Here is a 22,149-nt window from a genome sequence, read left to right on the forward strand (position 1 = left end):
GGAAAGTATGAAGATAAACCATGCTTGAGACTATTTCTGTGGATCTGAAGCAGAAAAGGCAGGAATAACAAATGAAAAAGAGAGGGGGGGGGGAAAGAGAACTGTTTGTATGTTTGTTTGTTTTATTTTAGACTGAGAATGTGCCAGAACATATCTATGTGCTAATGGAAATGATTCAGCATAAAGATGGATGCTTATGTTTCAGGAGAAACAGGATAAACAAGAACAGCAAGAAGGGATGAGACTTGAGCCCTAGGTGTTGTGGGCACTGACCTCTGAGAGGGAAAGAGATCATTCCTTTTTTGTCTAGGGGTTAAAAAGGTAAAGCTCAGTAGATGTGAGACTACTGATTGGTAATGGGAAAATGAGGTATTTTTTTTAATTTTCTTTCTTTCTTTATTTTGAGAGAGGGGGAAAAAACACGAGTGGAGGAAGGGCAGAGAAAGAGAGAGAAAGAGAATCCCAAGCAGGGTCCTTGCTGTCCATAAAGAGCCCAACCAAGGCTTAATCCCAGGACGGTGAGATCATAACCTGAGCAAATATCAAGATTCAGACACCTGACTGACTGAGCCACCCAGGTGCCCCAGGGTAGTTTGTTTTTGTCAGATTTTTCCCTCTCAGTGTCATGTGAACAGCGTCATACTTAAGAGTGGGGGTGGAAGGAATATGGTATGTCATTCTTACGAAGACGGATGTTATACAATATTTATTTCCTGCTAATAAAAGACGATCCTTCCAGAAAAACACAGACAATGCCATATATCGAATGCCCATTTTGACTTTACTACAGGTTTGAAGTGAAGCTGTTGAGGATGGGTATGTGATTTTCCCCAGTAGCTCGTCATCCAGCAGAGGGTTTAACTCTGCATTCAGACTCTGGCAGGCATTACGTTGTCATCAGAAATATCTTTGGTTCGAGGATTGCAATCAATGAAGCTTGTAAGTATTTTAATGTACTGAGTCAATTAATAATAAGACTTGGTTGCTGTTATTATGCCTGTTTCACAGACATGGAAACTAAAGTTAGCGGTGTTATGTGACTTACCCAAGCTCGTATAACTTGGAAGGGGCGGAGCCAAGATTGTGCTTCATATGGTTCTGACCTCATTATTTTGACAACCGCAGAGAAAGGTCAGAATCACAAGAGTCAGAGCTCAGGGGGGAGGAGGCAGATGACTCAGCTGAAAGACCAGTGCTCTCAGCCAGGAGGCAGAGTGCGTCCCGGAAGCACCCTGGTCAGCAAAGACCTCCAGGGCACTCAGTGGGTTCCTTCCGAGCCTCACTCATTCCCCATGTTCAGGGTCTAGACAGCCCCTGACAACATGACAAGTTTTTGTCCTATTTTTTTTTTATACAAATGAAAAATGAGCCACTTAGAACCAAGTTTACAGTTACCTCTCCAAGGTGGCCTCGTGTAGATGTAGCACCTGCCTGTCCTGGCCAGCCTTTCGCTGTCAGGCGCCATCTTCTCCAACAACTTTCCCTCTTGACAATCTTCCTCCTCCATTTCTCTTTGTTTGCACCAGGCCATAAATCAAGGCCCTTTGCTTTTATACAACCCAACAACAACAACAACAACAAAGAACTAACTGCTTCTCAAACACTGGGTCTTAGCGCCCAAGTTGAGAGTGACATATTTGTGTCATGTCAGAAATGAAACTGGGTTACTTTATCCTCTCCAAACACATCTGTTCTCATAAACACAGTCTAAGGAATATAGTGTTTACTAAAACTAGGCTGTTGGCTTTTTTGTTCCTGTTGTTAATAGGTCTGATTTCAGCACTGGCCATGAGGAAAACAAATCATTTTCTTTATTTGAAGATTTTGAAGACAATCCTTTCCAACATCATTTTACCTTGATACAGTAAAAGCTATGCTACATTTAGTGCTGTTAGGAAAAGACATTGAAGTGTTCTTATACTAATTAGGAGAAGAATACAGATCTTGGCTGCGGTACTTTATTCAAATGTACTCTAAAATTATATCAGTTCACTTACATTTGACCTGGGTTTAACAACATCCACCATATGCTGGATCCAAACTCAGAACAAAAAGACTCCCAAGCATGATATAACACAAGAAGCTTAAACGGCTTTTAGTTGTAGATTTTAATCCCGTATCTGCCGTGGGTCATTAGTTTGTCCTGACACTCAGTTTCTTGCTCTAGTAACTGAGGTCAAACAACACTTATTTTGCCCGGTTGTTTTAATGGATAAATAAGATAATATATACCAAAAGACATACCAAATGACCATAATACAGTGAGGATATTCAGTTGCTATTGTATTTCTCTTCCTTTTCGTCGTTCTTTATAGCCCTGCATGAGAGTTGATTAAAACACTAAGTACCGGGGCGCTTGGGTGGCTCCGTCAGTTAAGCACCTGACTTCAGCTCAGGTCATATCTCACAGTTCTTGGGTTTGAGCCCCGCGTCAGGCTCTGTGCTGACAGCTTAGAGCCTAGAGTCTGCTTCCAATTCTCTCTTTCTGCCCCTCCCCCACTCATGTTCTCTCTCTCTCTCTCTCTCTCTCTCTCTCAAAAAATGAATAAACAGGGGCGCTTGGGTGGCTCAGTCGGTTAAGCATCCGGCTTCAGCTCAGGTCATGATCTCGCAATTCGTGAGTTCGAGCCCCGCGTCAGGTTCTGTCCTGATAGCTTGGAGCCTGGAGCCTGCTTTGGATTCTGTGTCTCCCTCTCTATCTGCCCCTCCTCTGCTCTCTGTCTCTCAAAAATAAATAAACATTAAAAAAATGAACAAACATTAAAAAACTTTAAAACAGTAAGTATTGAAAATACTTGATCATTTAAAATAGTGATGTAAATGTAAAGTTTGTCAATGAAAGATGTGGTAAATTCTTGGCTTGAGTTGCAAGGTGCATTTGTTGTAGTGATTGCCCTAAGCTCATGGAAATGTTGAACCAGAATAATGCCAAGTTTGTACAGCGAACTCCTGACATTTTAAATCTCAGAAAACAAAGGCACAAACTGTTAAATATAACTGGCCCAAGTAGGTGTGCTACAACATTGCAAATATGACATACCTGAGAAAGGAGTTCCTTGAAAATCTTTGGTAAATAAATCTTTGACGTTATAAAGAGAGGGTTAAGAATTCCTGATAGAACAGAGTTCCCAAATACAAAATGAGAGTGAAAGCCTAGACCAAGCCCACAGCAGCAGTTATGTTTGTCAGGGAGGATGAAATGACACACATATGTTGAATGAGCAGTTCAGAGAGACAGGCTTCTCCAGGTACACCACCAAGTAGCTGACCTGATCATCAGTTAGTTCCAAACTGGACTAAGTCTAACTGGGTAATGGTCATAAGGCTGCTTTGTATCCTTCCATCCAGTATGGACTTAACACAGAACAGAAGAGACGGGGTGTGGGGCATAGGGATCCTCCCTGACAACTTTCTTATGTTCTATGTGTGTGTGTTTAGGACCCACCTTACTGGTCACAAATAAGTGCAGCAACACTGTCACCCGTAGCTACAATTGCCCAAACTATACAGGTACAATTATTTATTCTCCACATATTTCTCTATCATGCTTGGACCTATTCATATCTGTTCTTCATACCTCTTATCCTCTCTAGATTTTTGTGTATTCACAACAATATTCACTGCATTGGAACTATCTGCTAGATAAACCACTAGGTACCGGTGGGCTGGAATTGTAGTCATTCCTGAATAAGGCAGAGCATCACTTTTAGGGAATTTAGTCTAGTAGACTGCAATGTGATGGTAAGGATATGAATGTGTGTGTGTGTATGTGTGTGCATGCACACACGGCAATATATGAAATAAAGAAAAACCACCTGTATGGGTTGGATTTTATCTCCCAAATCCATATATTGAAGTTCTAAATGCCAATTACTACAGAGTATGGACTTATTTGGAAATAGGGTTATTTTAGATATAATTAGCTAAGATGAAATCATACCAGTGCAGGATGGGTCCCTACTTCAATATGACCAGTGTCTCTATAAAGAGGAGAATTGTAGACATAGCCATGCACATGAGAGAATGCCATGTGAGCATGAAGAGAAAGATCACAGTGATATGCCTACAAGTTGAGGAAGACCAAAGATTGCCAGCAAACCACCAGAGAGCATGGAAGGAAGTCAAGAACAGATCCTTCCTTAGGCCCACAAAAAAGAACATGGCAATGTCAATACCTTGATCTCCAACTTCTAGACTCCAGAACTATGAGGCAACAACTCCCATTGTTTAAGCCACTCAGTTTACAGCACTTTGTTACGGCAGCCCTAGCAACCTCACGCACACCAATGAGAATAAGCAAAAGCTATTTATTTAGAAATTACACATGTATACACATAGATGGAACAGGAATTTCAAATACCGTATTACCCAAAGATGCTCATTTTCTGGAAATAGGGCTCAAATTAATAGATTCACATCATGAGATAAGCAAATACTTTCCAATCAGAAAGAGAAAAAAGATTTCTAGAATACGCTTAAGACAAAATCATTAATATTTAATAAAATAAAAATATAAAATATTTACTCTTAAAACTGTAAATTTCAAAATAACAATGACAGTCAAACACCAGAACTCTCAACATATTATTATACATTTAGTATTTTTATGTTGAATTAACAGGAGCTAAGTGATAATAGCCTTGGTGTTTACTGTGTATCAGATTCTGTACTAAATGATTTATATGCATTAACTCACTTGACTCTCAAGATATTCTTATCTGATAGGTTCTACTAATAACCTAGTTATACAGGCATGGCACTGAGTTTTTGAGAGTCTAAATGGTGTTTGAAGATCAAACCAAATAATACATAATAGATTAATCTAGAACTCCCCTCCATTTAGCCTATACCCGTAAGAACTGCTTTGTATTATTTGCATATATTGTTACTGTCTGAGATTTTATGAAATGCCAATCTCCCTAAGAAATTCTCCATTTTCTACAAGAAGACCTGGCCTTCAGCCAAGGTGTTTAGTTGTCCACAGCTCCTTCTCAGGGCTTTTCAAAGGAGCATATCACAGCCTCTGCCTCCCCTCCCTGGGCCTCGGGTCTCACTCATTATACTTTATGACATACTATAAAGCACTAGTTCACAGAGCTACCAAGAATTGGTTCAAATGCTTAGTCCACATAGGTTATTTAGTGCTATTGAAATTTAGTTCATCTATATAATTTTTAAAAATCTTACCTTAAATGGTTTGCATATATTAAATGAGAAAGCATAAAACATATGTACACATGCAGAAGTGGTTTAAAGATGATAAGGTCTTCAATGTTTAATGTAAAATGGCACTTGAAGAGAACTTTCTGAGCATGGGACCCTAACGGATAGTTGTCATTTGATCATATGTTAGGAGGTAACTGCTGAATGTGCACATCACCAGGGAAGGAGGTGAGCCCTTGCACAGGTTTCCAGCAGGGCTCATGTAAGGGCCTGACAGTGTGGGAAAAGGTTAAGGTGTTGGCTGAAAATGAAAATAGTCAGATATTGTAATTAAAATAATAAAACTGATAAAATAATAATTAAGACCAGCAGGCATTAAAGTTTACCATGTTTCTTACACTGTGCTAAGGCAATTTAACTGATTTTACAATTTAATCTTCACAACAAATCTCTCTAAGCCAAACCAATTTCATTGATGAGAAGAATAAAACTCTGAGATATCAGATTAATCTGTCAAGATCTCAAAGCCAGCAAATGGCTGACCTATGATTCCAATCCAGGATTCCTGGCCTTGTGGACTTCACTACTGCTCTATAATGAATATCTTAGGGGATTGTTGGGGGCCAGACAAGAAGTCCAAATTATTTCATAAAATCTGAGTAGAACTTTAAGACTTAAATGGTATAAAATCAAGACTAAGAATCAAATAAATATGGAAAAGAACAAGGCCCAAATGAAGATCATTTTGCAAATTGTTCTAAAAATTCTGTAGTGTTTGGAGTTCTGGAAAGACAGCAGAGTAGGAAACATCAGGAATCTGTCTCCTGACCCAGATAACAACTGCAATGGCACAATCTTTCTGATGTAGCCATTTTGGAACTCTGGTGTTTTGGAGGCTTGCAGTTGTAAGGGAAAGGCTGACACAATAAACTCTGGTTAACAATTTCAGCTCTTAGCACATTAGCAACCACCCATTGCCCACCCCAGCCATATGGCAGGCAGCCATGCATGTTTTCCTGAAACAGAAGTAAGCATAGGTGAAAAGGACTGTGTCCTCCAAATATTGGGCATCTATGTTCTCATTGCTGATTGCTGCTTCTGATCACAGAGGTGCAGACATGGATTTAATGGGTTGGCACACTTTTTACCCATTTTTATTATTCTCTTTTTTTTCCCTTCTTGCGGAAAAAGACTTAGACTTAAAAATGTGCATTAAAAAATAACCACATAGATGGGGGAAATAGAAAGTGGCTGTGCATACCCAAGAAAGGCCCAGTAATGATCTGAGATGACCTTAAGTTTACGCATCAGGCTGACTCTTGGCACAGAGACAGCCTAAGACAATTAATTAACTAATTAATTAATCAAAACAATAGCAAAGAGCAACAAACTCTGGGGAAGAGGGGAAATCTGACTTCCAGAGTCACCACATTATTAAATTAAGTATCCACTTTTCAACAACAACAACAACAAACATGAGGCATATGAAGAAACAAGAAAGTACAACCCATGCTAAGAAGAAAAGTATAATCAAAAGAAACTTTCCCCAAGAAAGACCATAAGAGCGATATACTAGACAAAGACAAAAGCAAGTTAAAGATGCTCAAAGAACTAAAGGAAAAAGTTGATAAAGTTGGGAAAATAACATATGAATAAAATGGAAGTGTTGGTAAAGACATGGAAACCTAAAAAGAAACCATAAAGGAATTTTGGAACTGAAAACTGAAATAACACAAATGAAAAATTTACTAGAAGAATTCAAAGGCAGATTGGAGCAGGGAGAAGAATCAGCAAGCTTGAGGATGGGTCAATGGAAATTTTCAAGTAGAAACAGAAAGGGGAAAAAAAGATTGAGAAAAATGAACAAAGCCTATGGAACACAATCAAATGGCACATTTGCACTGTGAGAGTCCCAGAGGGAGAAGAGAGAGAGAGAAAGGGGAAGAAAGAATATTTTAAGAAATAATGGCTAAAAACATCCTAAATGTGATGAAAGACATGCGTATAAATATCCAAGAAGGCCAACAAATTCCAAGTAGGATAAACTCTAAAAGACCCATACAAAGACACGTTATAATTAACCTTTCAAAAGACAAAGACAAAGAGAGGGTCTGGAAAGCAACAAAGGAGAAGTGAATCATCACACACAAGGGATTCTTAAAAAGAAAAAAGCAGATTTTTGTCTTCACATTTCTCCTCATAAATGTTGGAGACCACGAGGCAGTGCATTAAGATATTCAAAGCTAGGGGCGCCTGCGTGGCTTAGTTGGCTAAGCATCTGACTTTGGTTCAGGTCATGATCTCGCAGTTCGTGAGTTCAGGTCCCACATGGGTCCCTGGGCTGACAGCCCAGAGCCTGCTTGGGATTCTCTCTCACCCTCTCTCTCTTCCCCTTCCCCACTCGTGTCTGTCTGTCTCTCTCTCTCTCAAAAATAAAATGAACATTAAAAACAGGTATTCAAAGCTAAAAGGAAAAAAAAAAGCTTTCAGCAAAAAATCCTATACCCAACATAACTGTCCTTCAAAATGAGGGAGAAATCAGGATGTTCCCAGAAAAACAAAAGCTGAATGAATTAGTTACCACTAGATCTTCCCTCCAAGAGATGGTCAAGTGAGTCCTCAAAAGTGAAATGAAACACTACTAAATATTAAATTGAAGCCATATGGAAGAAAAAAGTAAAGGTGTATATATGGACAATTATAAATGCTAGTATTACTGTCACAGTTTATAAACACACACTTTTTGGTTTCTACATGAAATAAGAAAAGACTATATTTTTTAAAAAAATCATTAATCTGAGAGATAGTATTATTATAACTTTAGCTTTAAGTCTAAGTCTTGTGCCCTGCATAATGTAAGAGACTAATGCATTTAAAAGAATTATTAGCTTAGATTTGGGGACATAGAATGTATAGAGATATACATTTGTGACATCAGCAACCAAAATGAATGAGGATGAAACTCCAAATGGCGGAATTTTTGTACACTATTGAATAAATTCAAATTAGAGTGTTATAACATTAGGATGTTAAATGTAATTCCCATGGTTACCAAAAAGAAAATGGCTATAGAATATACACAAAAGGAAATGAGAAAGGAAATCAAATAGTTCACTACAAAATAATCAACTAACTACAAAGAAGACAAGAAATGAGACACAAAAAGCTATAAAGCATATAGAAAAATTTTAAAAAACAACAAAAGCAAATAACTCGTCAGTATTAAGGTAAATAGTTTACAGACTAAAATCTCCAGTTAAAAGACAGAGACTGGCAGAATGGGTAAAACCACATGACTGAACTATATAGTATCTATAAGAGAATAATTTCAGATTGAATGACACACGTAGCTTGAAATTTAAAGGACATAAAAACATATCCCACGCAAGCAATAAACAATAGAAAGCAAGGATGGCTATGTTAATATTAAACAAAATAGACTTTAAATCAAAAAAAGTTACAAGAAATAAAAAGGAATTATATATTAACAAAAGTTCAATACAGCAAGAAGATACAACAATTATAAATATGCACCTAATGACATAACATCCAAATATATGAAGCAAGGAGAGATAATAGTTGGAGACTCCCCTACTCCATACTCCATAATGGATATAGGACAACCAGACAGAAGATTACTAAGTAAACAGAGGACTGAACAACATGATAAACCAACTAGATATAATAGACACATATAGAACACCCAAAAGCACGCACACACATATTTCTGAAGTGCAAATGAGACATTTACCAGGACAGACCATATGTAAGGTTATAAATTAAGTCTCAGTATATTTTAAAAGATAGATACCATAAGAAGTGTTTTCTCTGATCACAATGGTATGAAGCTAGAAATCAATAACAGGGAAAACTGGAAAATACACATACTTATGGAAATTAAACAACACACTCTTAAAAAGCTAGTGAATCAAAAAAAACATAAGGGAAATTAGAAAACACTTATTGATAAATGAAAATGAAAATACAGCATACCAAAATTTATGAGACCCAGCAGAAATGGTGCTAAGGCACATACTTACAGATATAAAGGCTGACATTAAAAAACAAAAAAGATTTCAGATTATAATCTAACTTTACAATTTAAGGAACTGGAAGAAAAAAGAACGAACTAAACCCAAAAGTGGCAGAAGGAAGTAATAAAAATCAGAGCAGACATAAATAAAATAGAGACTAGAAAAGCAACAGAGAAAACATATGAAACCAAAAGTTGTTTCATAAAATAAAAAATTTTAATGATAAACCTTTAGATAAATGGATTTGGAAAAAAAGAAGACTTAAATTACTAAAATCAAAAATGACAATGGGGACCTTACTACCAATTCTATAGAAATAAAAAAAAATTGTAAATAGTACCATAGTAATTATACACCAACAAACTGGATAACATATACAATGGATAAGGTCATAAAACACAAAACCTACCAAGATTAAATCATGAAGAAATAGAAAACCTGAGTAGTCCTATAGTTACTCGTAAGTCTCAATCAGTAATCAAAATTATTCTAATAAAGAAAAACTCTGAACCCAATGACTTCACTGATGAATGTAACCAAATATTTAAAGAAGAACTAATAACATTCCTTCTCAAATTCAGCAAAGTAGCAGGATAGACACTCAACACGTAAAAATCAGTTGCACTTGTATATGCAAAAATTGAACATTAAAAGGAAATTACAAAAATATACCCTTTTGAATAGCATCAAAAAGAATAAAATGCTTAGTAATTAAATTACCCAAGTTAGATAAAAGGATAGTGTAATGAAAACTTAAAATTTTGCTGAAGGAAATGAAAAAAATACACAAGTAAAGGGAAAAGCATCCCAGATTAATGAATTGGAAGATTTAATATTGTTGAGATGCTCATACAACCCAAAGCAGTCTACAGATTCAATGCAATCCCTATTAAAATGTCAATGACGTTGTTTGCATAAATAGTAAAACCCATTCTGAAACTCATCTGGAATCTCAAGGGACCCCAAATAGCTGGAACAATCTTGCAAAATAACAAACCTGTAGGACTTTCTAATTTCAATATTTTCTATAAAGCTACAGTAATCAAAACAATGTAATACTGACAAAAGATGGACATATAAACTAAAGAATAGAATAGAGAGCCCAGAAATAAACCTTCACATATATGGTCAAATGACTTTTGACAAGGATTCCAACATGAGCCAATGAGGAAAGAGAAGTGTTTTCAACAAATGGTTCAAGGAAAACTGGATATCCACATGAAAAAAAACAAACAAAAACAAAACAAAAATACATGAAATTGTTTTCTTACCAAACACCATACCAGAAAAACTTAATTCAAAATGGACGTAAGATCTAAAACCATAAAACATTTTTTTAAGCATAGATAAAAACTTCATGACATTGGGATTTGGCAATGAGTATTTACATCTGGCAGTGAATATTTACATCTGACACCAAAAGCACAGGTAACAAAACAAAACAACAACAACAACAAAAAATAGACAAAGTGGACTTCATGAAAAATTTAAAAATTTTGTGCACCACAAATATTAATAATAGAATAAAAGGTAACCTGCAGAATGGGAGAAAATAGTTTAAAATTATATGGGGCGCCTGGGTGGCTTGGTCGGTTAAGCGTCCAACTTCGGCTCAGGCCATGATCTCACAGTCCGTGAGTTCAAGCCCTGCATCGGGCTCTGTGCTGACAGCTCAGAGCCTGGAGCCTGTTTCAGATTCTGTGTCTCCCTCTCTCTCTGCTCCTCCCCTGTTCATGCTCTGTCTCTCTCTGTCTCAAAAATAAATAGACGTTAAAAAAATTAAAAATAAAATAAAATAAAATAAAATTATATATCTAATATATATCCAGAGTATATAGAGAAGTCCGAAAACTAGACAACAGAAAACATACAATATGATTTAAAAATGGTTAAAGGACTTGAATAGATATTTCTCCAAAGAACATACACAAATGTCCAATAAGAAGATGAAAAAATGCTCAATACCACGAATCCTAAGTAAAATGGAAATCAAAGCTACAAGATGCCACCTCACACTCATTAGGATAGCTACTATAGAAGAAAAAAAAACAAAAAAGAGAATTTGGAGGAATTAGAACCTTTGCTCATTCTTGGTGGGAATGCACAACGGTCCATCCATTATAGAAAATGGTATGGTAGTTCCTCAAAAAGTTAAAACTAGAATTACCATCTCGCCCAGCAATTCCACTTCCGGGATATCTCCCAAAGAAATGACAGCAAGGCCTCGAAAAGTTATCCATGAGTTAAAACATGGAGGCAACCCAAGTGACCCATGGGTGGGTGAATGGATAAGCACAATATGGTGTGTACATGCAGTGGAAGAGTATCCAGGATTAGAAAGGAAGGAAATTCTGTCGCATGCTATAACATGCATGAACCTCGAGGACATTATGCTTAGTGAAATAAGCCAGTCACAAAAGAACGAATCCTGTATGATTCCACACTTCCGAGGTACTTAAGACGAGTCAGGCTCATGGAGACAGAAAGTGGAATGATCTTTGTCAGGGCAGGAAGAGGGGGAGATGAGAGGTTATTGTTTCATGTGTATAGAGCTTCTGTTTTGCAAGGTGAAAAGATCTGTAGACAGGGGTGGCAGTGACGGTTTCACAACATTGTGATGTGTCTAACACCATTGAACTATACTAAGAAATGTTTAAAATTGTAAATGTTGTTATGTATATTTTATTAAAATATTTTTTAATTCTGCATTGCTTAAAGATCAGTTTTATCCGCTCTTGGTATTATTTGGGTGGATGAGTAGGCTTGGTAGAGTTCAGGGTCGGGGTCACCCAGCCACATATGAGTGGACTGGGCATCTGGGCATCTGCTGGAGGTATCAGTCCACAAAGGACTAAAATATCAATGGAATTAATAGGAAATAGGGTGCCATTTAATATTGGTTTTTGCCACATAACTCAAATAAATGGTAAATTATAGATTGTGTTATCTTGCATTGCGGAGACATAATAAATTCCTTCCTTTGAATATTAGCATGGAAAAGGAAGACATTATCTGTCATTTGTCATAACCTGTTGCCTTCATAAAAAGGAGACTCCTAGCAACCAAACCGTCTTTTCCTTTAGTGAGAACAAACAAAATCATCAAAAAACAAAGCATTTGAAGCCCTTGAAAACAGTTTTAAGAAACAGATGCAGAACACAAAATAAAGAAGCTGGGGCAGGATGAAATGGCTCCAGCAGAGAAACTGAGAAGCCTGTGGGACAAAGTGAAGAGAAAGAGACGTCAGATAAGTGGTAAAGAGCCAAGAAATCTGAACACAAGAAAGGAGAGAGAAAAAACGGAGACTAAGAAAATGGGATTTGGAGACTGATTTTGCTACAAGCTCAGGGCTGGGCCCTGGGAGCTCATCATATGTATCTCCCTTATAGAATCTTCAGTAAGCTCTATATTTCTCCTTAATTCTTCTGGACAAGTCCGGTTTTGCTTTGAAGTTAGCCATGGGAAGGTTGAAGAGAGGACATCTTATATATAAGTGAAGAGGCATTCAATTTAGATTAATTTGAAACTCTAGTTTTTTTGTTCCCAGTTTAATAGAATGTTGAGTTGAAGGACAGGGGTGATTCTGACCCCGCCAAGGGCAGCCTCATGTTCTGTTTGGCCTCAGGTAGATACAATTTAGTTTACTTACCACAGGCCTAGTCAAAAGATTTCACTGCTAGCTCTTGCCAGGTACTAATTAAGAGATACCTACAGTTGTGTTTAAGCCCAAATAGCATGGGCCATGATTAAAACAGCACCCCCAGGGCAGTACAGCATGATATTTTAACTCATGAGAATGGAATTCTTCTGGCTTCCAGAGGTTTTTGTTGGTTCTTAGTTTTAATGTAAGATAATTAGTTGAACTGGGAATTGGACAGCATATACTGAAAGGTGGAGTCTAAAGGAAGATGTGGCCAGGATTTGCAGAAAAATGACACAACCCTCATGAAATGCCTTTAGTTGGCCTCCCCAGTGGTCACCCTATAGAAAGCAAGCCCTGGGGAATGTGTTGTAGATCTGTTTCCTGAATGTTAGTTTTCTCAGCCTGAGGAAGACGAACAATTCTCTCTGAAACAGGAAACAAAATCCTGAAGTAAGTATGGAGCTATTTTTAAAACCATAAAATGACTGTAGAGGAGTCCCTATTGGAAATCTATGTAGGAGAAAGTTACAGTATTTATGCTCCAATATGCCACCATTCAGAAACTATATATTACACAATGGTCATAAAGGAGAAAAACAGAGGGCTACCAGTTTGATGTGAACAAATGAGCTACTGTTCTGGCTGCTGATAATAATAGCTACGGTAATAGAACGCAGAGTGAAATCTTTCTAGTTGTTCCATAATTCTGCATTCAGAAAACAGCTATCAAGAAATGGAGCCAGATACAAAGACAAGAGGGAAATATTTCTGGAATGATCACCACTGGATAGTTTGTCAACCCAGGATATGGAATGGATGACTGAGGAGGGGCAGAGGAGAAACAGAGAGAGTCATTAAAAAAACAAAAACAAAAACAAAAACATTTTCAGTCTTCAGGAATAAAGCACTCATAAATAAATAAGGTAATGTCTCTGACATTACTCTCTCCTTGCCCTGGGATCCCCCTCACCACCACACCCCAAAACCAAGAGATGGTGGGCAGTGAAGCCCTAAGCAAATCATCCTCAGAGATTTTGTGTGTCTTCAAGAAAGAGAGATTGGCATTTCACTCACCACATAATGTTCACAGCAGGGCTGTTCTAAGGCTTTTTGAGAACACTGCATTGTGAGAGAGTTCTCGAAAAACTTGAAGTGCGTGCCCTCAGAAATGCAAACAAAGAAGACTATCTGATTTTTGCCAGGCAAGATGATATCTGAACAACATGAGAGATATACAAGAGTGGCCCCAACCAATAGGCAAAAGTTTGCTGCTCCTGACCCAGATCCCCAAGGGCCCCACAAGACATAGAAGGAAGAGGACCTCAGTAGTCCCAGTGGCTCCTTCTGAAGAGAAAATGTTGAACGTGTGGATTATTGGTGAGGGCAGCCAATGAAAAGACACACATGCCTCTCTAAATGGAGTCTTCTAGCAGGACTACGTCAAACTGAAAAGCTTCTGCATAACAAAAGACATCATCAGTAAAATGGAAACCCAACTGAGTGGGAGAAAATTTTGCAAATCCTATATAAGATAAGGGGACAACTTACAAAATATAGAAAGAACTCATACAACTCAATACCCCCCCCAAAAAAATCCACTTAAAAATTGGCAGAAGGTCTGAGTAGACATTTTTCCAAAGAAGACATACAGATGGTCAACAGATATGTGAAAATATGCGCGACATCATTAATACCAGGGAAATTCAAATGCAAACTATGATGAGATCACCTGATCGATGTTAGAATGGATGTTATCAAAAAAAGAACTAAAAGTGTTGGCAAGGACGTGGATGAAGAAAGCCGTCATGCACTGTTGGTGGGCATGGAAATTGGCGCAGTCACTTTGGAAAATAGTATGGAGATTCCTCCAAGAATTAAAAATAGAATTACCAGGGGCACCTGGGTAGCTCAGTGGGTTAAGCACCTGACTCTTGGTTTTGGCTCAGGTCATGATCTCATGGTTTCATGAGTTTGAGCCCCACGTCGAGCTCTGCACTGACAGGGTGGAGCCTGCTTGGGATTCTCTCTCTTCCTCCCTCTCTTCCTCTCCCCCACTCATGCAGTCTCTGTCTCTCTCAAAATAAATAAATAAGCTTAAAAAATAGAATCACCATATGATCCAGCAATTCTACTTTTGGATATTTATCTAAAGAAAAGGAAAACACCACCTTAAAAAGGTGTCTGAACCCCTATGTTCACTGTAGCATTATTTATAATAGCCGTAGCCAAGATAGGGAAACAATCTAAGTGTCCATTCATGCATGAATGGATAATGAAAAAGTGGTATATGAATACACACACACGCACACACAATGGAATGCTATTCAGTCATAAAGAAGATTGGAATCTTGCTTTTGGTGACAACATGGATGACCCTTGAAGGCATTATGCTAAGTGAAATAAGTCAGAGAAAGACAAATGTCATATGATCTCACTTATATGTGGAATCTAAAAAAAAACAAAAAGAACTTATAGAGAATGGATTGGTAGTTGTTAGAGTCAGGGGTGCGGGGTGGGCAAAATGCGTGAAGGGAATCAAGAGGTACAAGCTTCCAGTGACAAAATAAATCACAGGATGCAATCCACAGATTGAGGACTACAACTGATAAAACTGTATTGCATATTTGAAAGTTGCTGAGAGTAAATCTGTAAAGTTCTCATCACAGAGAGAAAATTCAATGATTACATATGGTAAAAGATGTAAGTAGACTTATTGTGGTGATCATTTTGCAATACATAAATAGGAAGTCACAATGTTGTGACTGAAACCAACCTGAAACCAACATAATGTTCTATGTCAATTATACCTCAGGGGAAAAAAAGTGGTCTTCGGTGAGAGACAGGTCAGGGACACCTTACATACTTCTCCAGGAAAACCATATACTCCATATACGTGCTACCATATCTGCAGATGCTCCACACCTCAGGGGAGGGCCATGGGCACTTCCGCATCCGGTCAGCACCCCCACAGCTGCCTATGGCCATTGCTGTCTTATTATAACCCTTCACTAGAAGTCCAGAAGAGGGATAGTAAGGAGAAGTGAAAAAACAAGTCATACCCCATCTCCAAGGAAAGCCTTTTCGCCCTCAGTTGTAGCCAATGATGAAGGCGACAAAAGCTTTAAGTTCAGTATGAGGTTGGATTTATAAACTATCCACCTGGACTGAGTTTAATAATCATAAATAGAAAGTTATGGAATTTTATAATATTATCCTCAGATGGGAAAATGTGCTTCTACTCAGCAAGCTGAGAACAGAGAATAGAGAAGATAATAATACTAATCTTTATACATTAGGCTGTATTTTTTGCAAAAACTCCATGTTTTCATGTTTCACATATTTCCAAAACCCTATGAAGTGACGTTATTAGATCCATTTTTCAGATAAGGAAATCGAGGATGAGAGCAGTTTATCCAAAGTAGAGCATAACTTAGATTCAAACTTGGGTCTGACACACACAAATGCTGGACCCCTTTCCATATATAATATTGTTTTCTCTGGCTTCATTGAACCAAATCATATAAACTTCTTTGATATAAAGTAATAATATATACATTACCTAGCCAACTGGAAAAGTTTTTTCCTCTCAATTATACATATTTGAAATATATTTCTGGTAAACTCACTTCCCCCAGTTACTCAAACCAAATACTGACAAAGGAAATTGCGTCAACCCCCTTGCTAAACATTCTGTATGTTATCATATTTACCGCATGAGGTATGGATCTGTGATAGTCAGCTGTACATGTCCACTTGGCTAAGGGCCCCAATTTTTTGGTCAAACATTGGTCTAGATGCCTCTACAAAGGTATTTGTGGATGTGATTAATGTTTTCAACCAGTTGACTTTAAGTAGAACAAATTACTCTCCATGATGTGAGTGAGTCTTCTCCAGTTGGAGGCCTTCAGAGCAAAGACAGGTTTCCCAAAGTAATGTTGCCTCAAGAGGAACATGGAAATCTGGCCTGAGTCTCCAGCCTGCTGGCTGTCCCTGCAAACTTCAGACTCAAGACGGTAACGTCACTGCTTACATGAATGTCCAGCCTGCCTGCTAGCCCTGTGAATTTCAGACTCTGCCACTTTCGTGATCTTGTAAGCCAATTCTTTAAAATATCTGTCTCTTGTCTCTCTGTCCCTCTCTGTCTTGCACACACACACACACACACACACACGCGCGCTAGGGAAACCTAATACAGTACGTTTATTTTCAATTTAGAGAGGAAGTTTAGAAAATTTAAATTATTTTCCCAAAAAGCCCAATGACGGCCGAAGAGTTGAAGGTGGATATTTCTTTATAGGATGTCAAAGAACACCTCGAGTCATATCTACCTCAGCGATGAAGCGTATATTTTATTATTTGCTCATAACTTTCCCCAAATGCTTTACTGAACATTCTTTCTCCAGAGTCAAACAGCATTCTGCCATGTATAAAGAAGGAGACTCATGGGTGCAGGTGCCTTCTCTCCTACCCCCTTCTGAAGGGCCAACATTGTGTATGGAGGTGAGAAACCCATGATGAGGTGGGAGGTGTGTTGATATTGGATCCATAGCAAACAATTCAGCGACTTCTATCCAGCTCTAGCCGTTTAAACACAAAAGGTCCTTCAAAATCCTATGCTCCAGGGAGCAGTTTAGCTAAGCAACACTTATTTGTAGTCAAGAGTCTTCAAATCTTTCTCTTCAGAATCTGTTTTCTTACTATGGAGTTCTTTCCTTGGTTTCTTCTCGGTTTTTCACCCTTGACCAGCCCATTCTTCATTTTTTAGTTCCTAGACATTCCCTCCGCTTGATGGTTTGAATTCCAGGCCTTCACCTTGACTTGTGCAACCTGAGGCAACGAAAGCCTTGGGGGCAGCAAGGTCTGGTAAGAAAATCTGCTTCTGGACTTCATTTGCGTCTGTTTGTTACAGCAGAGACCCACCATCATGCCAGGTGGCCCTCATAATAACCCTGTGCATGGGGAAGATCAGTGTCATTATCTGTCCTTGACAAATGAGGACAGTGAGATTTTTTAAAGCTTAATATTTTTTCATATCAGTGCAGGTAGAAAGAATCCAAATGGGGGTGTGGGTCTCTTTAGGCCTCACCAGATGAACTTGTTTCCACTAATGGGCTCCCTCTTTGTCTTGATAGGAAATACGCCACCCAACTGGGGATTTTATTTACAGCCTCAGAAAAGAGGCTGAAATGGACTTTTGATCTGATACAATTAGTAAAACAGGGTCACATGGTATGATTAATTTCCTAAACTATTCTGCATTTGAAAAAATGTCAACACACACACAAAAGGCATTGTAGTGAGTATTTGCGACGTAGCTGAAGGTATTACTACTTATTTCAGAAAATATTATCAAGCAAATGTGCAGTTGTCAAAACACAGATCCATCCTTAGAGAATATTGTTCTCTCACTGTTCAAAAGGATTATGGGTAGGAACAAGAAGCATATACTAGAACACTGGGAATTTTGTTTTCATATTATTTCAAAGTGGAAAATCTAATTATCATAAAAATCAAAGTAGGTACTTTTACTTATGAGCTCACTTGCTGAACAGAAAATCTAAAATTGTTTTGCTATCATTTTTACCCTTTAAGTGAGCACCTATCATAGGCCAGGCATCATTCTAGAAGTGGTACTGGCACAATATGAGTCAATTTCACAGAGACCTTTTGTGTATTTTTATAGAGGAGGAGACAGAAGCCCAGAGAAGTCAGATAAAGTGCCAGAGTGACCCATTTGTAGAGTTGTGGCTTCATTCAGGGCTGCAAGTCTCCAAACGTCATACCATTTATTCAACCTGCTTCTAAATGATAGATCTCATGAACAAGAATTACTTTTATGCTCTTACATGTATCTTCATCCCTGCCTCTTCTTTTATAGCTCGGTGAACAAAGAACATCAGAAAACAGGGACATTTGTACTTTGCTCCTAAGGTGTGAGCTCCAGGTATGTTATTCCAGACTTTATACAAAAAGCAGATCATGCTATAGGTCATTATTCACAAAGGGAGTGATGGGGGGATGCTAATGTTGATGATAATGGTAGCATCGCTGGCGCAAATGACCGGGACAGTGGTCCCTTTTCCTGGATAAAAATTATTAGAGGAATCAGATACAACATTCGAGGGAGAGTCCTGATTCTTTTGTGAGCTGTTTTATACAGGCTCCCCAGCGCTCATCAACTGTCACGCTGGCAAAAGAACGGTCGGGAGCTCAACTCCTTATACCGAAGAAACAAAAGTGTCTCTTTTTTCTTTAACCTTCCACGAGGTGAAAACCTGGAGGGTACATATAAATTACAAGCACAGGAAAGGGATTTGTGAGAAGATTCTGGAGGAAGTGTAAGGATTGGAAGTTTGAGACGTAGTTGGATATAAACTGATGCTGAAGTGTGGCTGCAGAATATGAAATACAAAGTAACTAAAAAGTACAGGGAAGAAAGGTCAATAGCCTCACACCTTCCACCTTCCCATCAGAGCAGGACAAAAGTTTAAATCAAACAAACTGTCCTTACTGTCCAAGGAAAGGATACATTTTCTCTGATGCACTTGCTTTCTGTGGGGCATACCAGAGGAGAGGAAATGAAGACAGTTGAAATAATGTCCGTGACAATTGATAATCTAATGAGGACTCATATATAAAATTGTATGTGGATATGTGTGTGCGTTTACATTATGCTGTTCTGTATTGCCACGTACATATTCTTTAATTCCTCTGAATAAAATGACTCAGCAGGACACTCTAGGGGCTGTTTCTGCCCTGACACAGACAGATATCACCAAGTCCCTGGTCCTAGCCAACATCAAAACTTATGGTTCAATGGAACTCAAACACCAAACCATATTTTTGTGTGTGTTTTCAGCTCCAGCCCTTCCACTTGATATGTCTTTGACTCTATTTCTCTCCTGACCCTAGAACTTGGAATTTGATACGCTTTGGGGGCTCTGAGGACTATCCATATCTCTCGTCCTTCTGCTGGAGTTCTCCTGACTTTTTGGGGTGCACTAATTAAACAGCACCCTGCCTCAGATCTCACAATCCAGACACTGGAGTTTATTTTTCTTTGCATTTCATTTGTTCTAGATAGTAACGATACTTTAGCTAGCTGGCTGGCTATAAAGGACAAGTTAAAAAACTAAACTCACAACCTTTATTTACCTATGTCAGCTAAGGTTTAAACTAGTGTGGTACAATGGAAAGAAAAGAGGCTTTGGGGACCAGAGATAGAGGTTCAAATTCAACTTCTATCAGGCTAAGAGAGCTTTTGCTTCTGAATTACAAAATGATCGTTTGAAAGTCATTTTGAAAGCCATGTTGCAAATGGAAAATCACAAAGGAAAAGATGAACAGATCTGACGATGTAAAAATTTGAAGAGAAAGAAAAGTTCCATAGAAATATTTCAAATGAAAGTAGAGGGCAAATGAAATTTGGGAATAAATATCCTCAGCAAACATTGGCTTTTGAGAAGTTATTATGTTTAATATATGAAGAATGCTTAAAGATTAGCAGGGAAGCCACTAACACTCATGTAGACACATAAATCGACAAAAAACATGATGGCACAGTCACAAGGAAAGCAATGCAAGTGCTCAATAAGCACTGAAAAAGAAAGTTCTACAAAAGAAAAGGAAAAAATTAAACATAATAACGGGATCCCGCTACCACCTATAACATCAGATTTTTCTTAATGGGTCCTTTTTTGATAGTGCCATGAGTGGACAATTATTTCTTTCCCTGGGTAGCTTCCAGCTGTCATTCGGGTCTTTCGAAGTCGCTTCCTTCCTCCAAGAGCTCTCTGAGCATGTCACAAATGTTTTCATTATCTTCCACCCCCTGCTTTATTTTTTCCTCATATAACTGACTCACTAGTGTCTAGCATCATCTTATTTTTGCTACATGGTATTACTGCTTTCCAACTGGAATATAAGAAACCTGAGAATAATACCCCGCCTGTCTTTTTTTCCCCCAAATCTAGAAAGAGTTCCCACTGTATTATCCAACTCAATAAACATACACCGACTGAAAGGCTGGAAGGAGTGTGTATTTTACACTTATGGGTCACAGGTCTACAACATATCAAGAGCTTTCAAAAAAAAGTCTTCCTTTTGACTCCACAATCCCACTTCCACAGATTTATCCCCAGAAAATAATCAGAAATACACATTAAGATTTATGTACAATGATAGTCATTTCAGTATTACTTATAATACCAAAAAAATGAGAAAATAATATAAATGTCCAAAAATGCAGAAGTGGATAGACAAATTACGGTGTGTAGCTAGTATGTAAAATTATGCAATCATCAAATGCTATGCCATTGAAAATTATTGAATGACCTAAAAATTTTTAAAACTGAAGTAAAACAGTACATAAAATTTTGGATATAGAATAATCCCAATTTTTTTTTTCTTTTTCAACGTTTTTTTTATTTATTTTTGGGACAGAGAGAGACAGAGCATGAACGGGGGAGGGGCAGAGAGAGAGGGAGACACAGAATCGGAAACAGGCTCCAGGCTCTGAGCCGTCAGCCCAGAGCCTGACGCGGGGCTCGAACTCCCGGACCGCGAGATCGTGACCTGGCTGAAGTCGGATGCTTAACCGACTGAGCCACCCAGGCGCCCCAATAATCCCAATTTTTAATGTATGCATGTAAGTAAAGATATCCTAGATGTGGCATAATTCACTGGCCTTCCAGATCATGATTTCATTTACACCAAATTCACCCAAATTACAATTGTCTAAATGCTCATCTACTGTCACTGAAAGAAGAGTTCTTGTATTTTACCATGTTAATTTCCCCCAGGCAACTGGGTTGCCCTGATAAATTATTCCATGTCTCACAAAACCATCCTGGCTATCACTGTCTTAAGTATCTCACTCATTTTTTTCTGAGGCACCAGTCTTGTAAACCCAAGTATTTTCTTTTATACAAGTGTAGCTTGAACATGGGAGGAGCCCTCGCCTTTGGATAGCTCAGTAGCCAGCATCCTATAATACTTAATGAAAAGGTACAATGGGAATATTAGAATGAAAATACAGTACAGAAAAATAGCCTATAAACACCACCTTTAATGGGGCTATCTGTGGACTAACTCTCAGACAGGGAACTGGGTGCAGAAATTAATGGAGAAATGTTCTTGTGAGATAAACTTCTAAGAAAGTGAGGAGGACAAAATTGGGCAGAGAGAAAAAACTGAACTAGGGACATACTTACAATGCTCTAGTGATCCTGCAGTGAGCTCTAGAGCTGGGAGGATCTTTCAGAGTTGTCCCAAATTGAGGTAAGGGACTGAGGCCCGGATTCTCCATAT

This window comes from Prionailurus bengalensis, chromosome C1 (assembly GCF_016509475.1).
Source record: "Prionailurus bengalensis isolate Pbe53 chromosome C1, Fcat_Pben_1.1_paternal_pri, whole genome shotgun sequence".
In the NCBI taxonomy this organism is placed as follows: domain Eukaryota; kingdom Metazoa; phylum Chordata; class Mammalia; order Carnivora; family Felidae; genus Prionailurus; species Prionailurus bengalensis.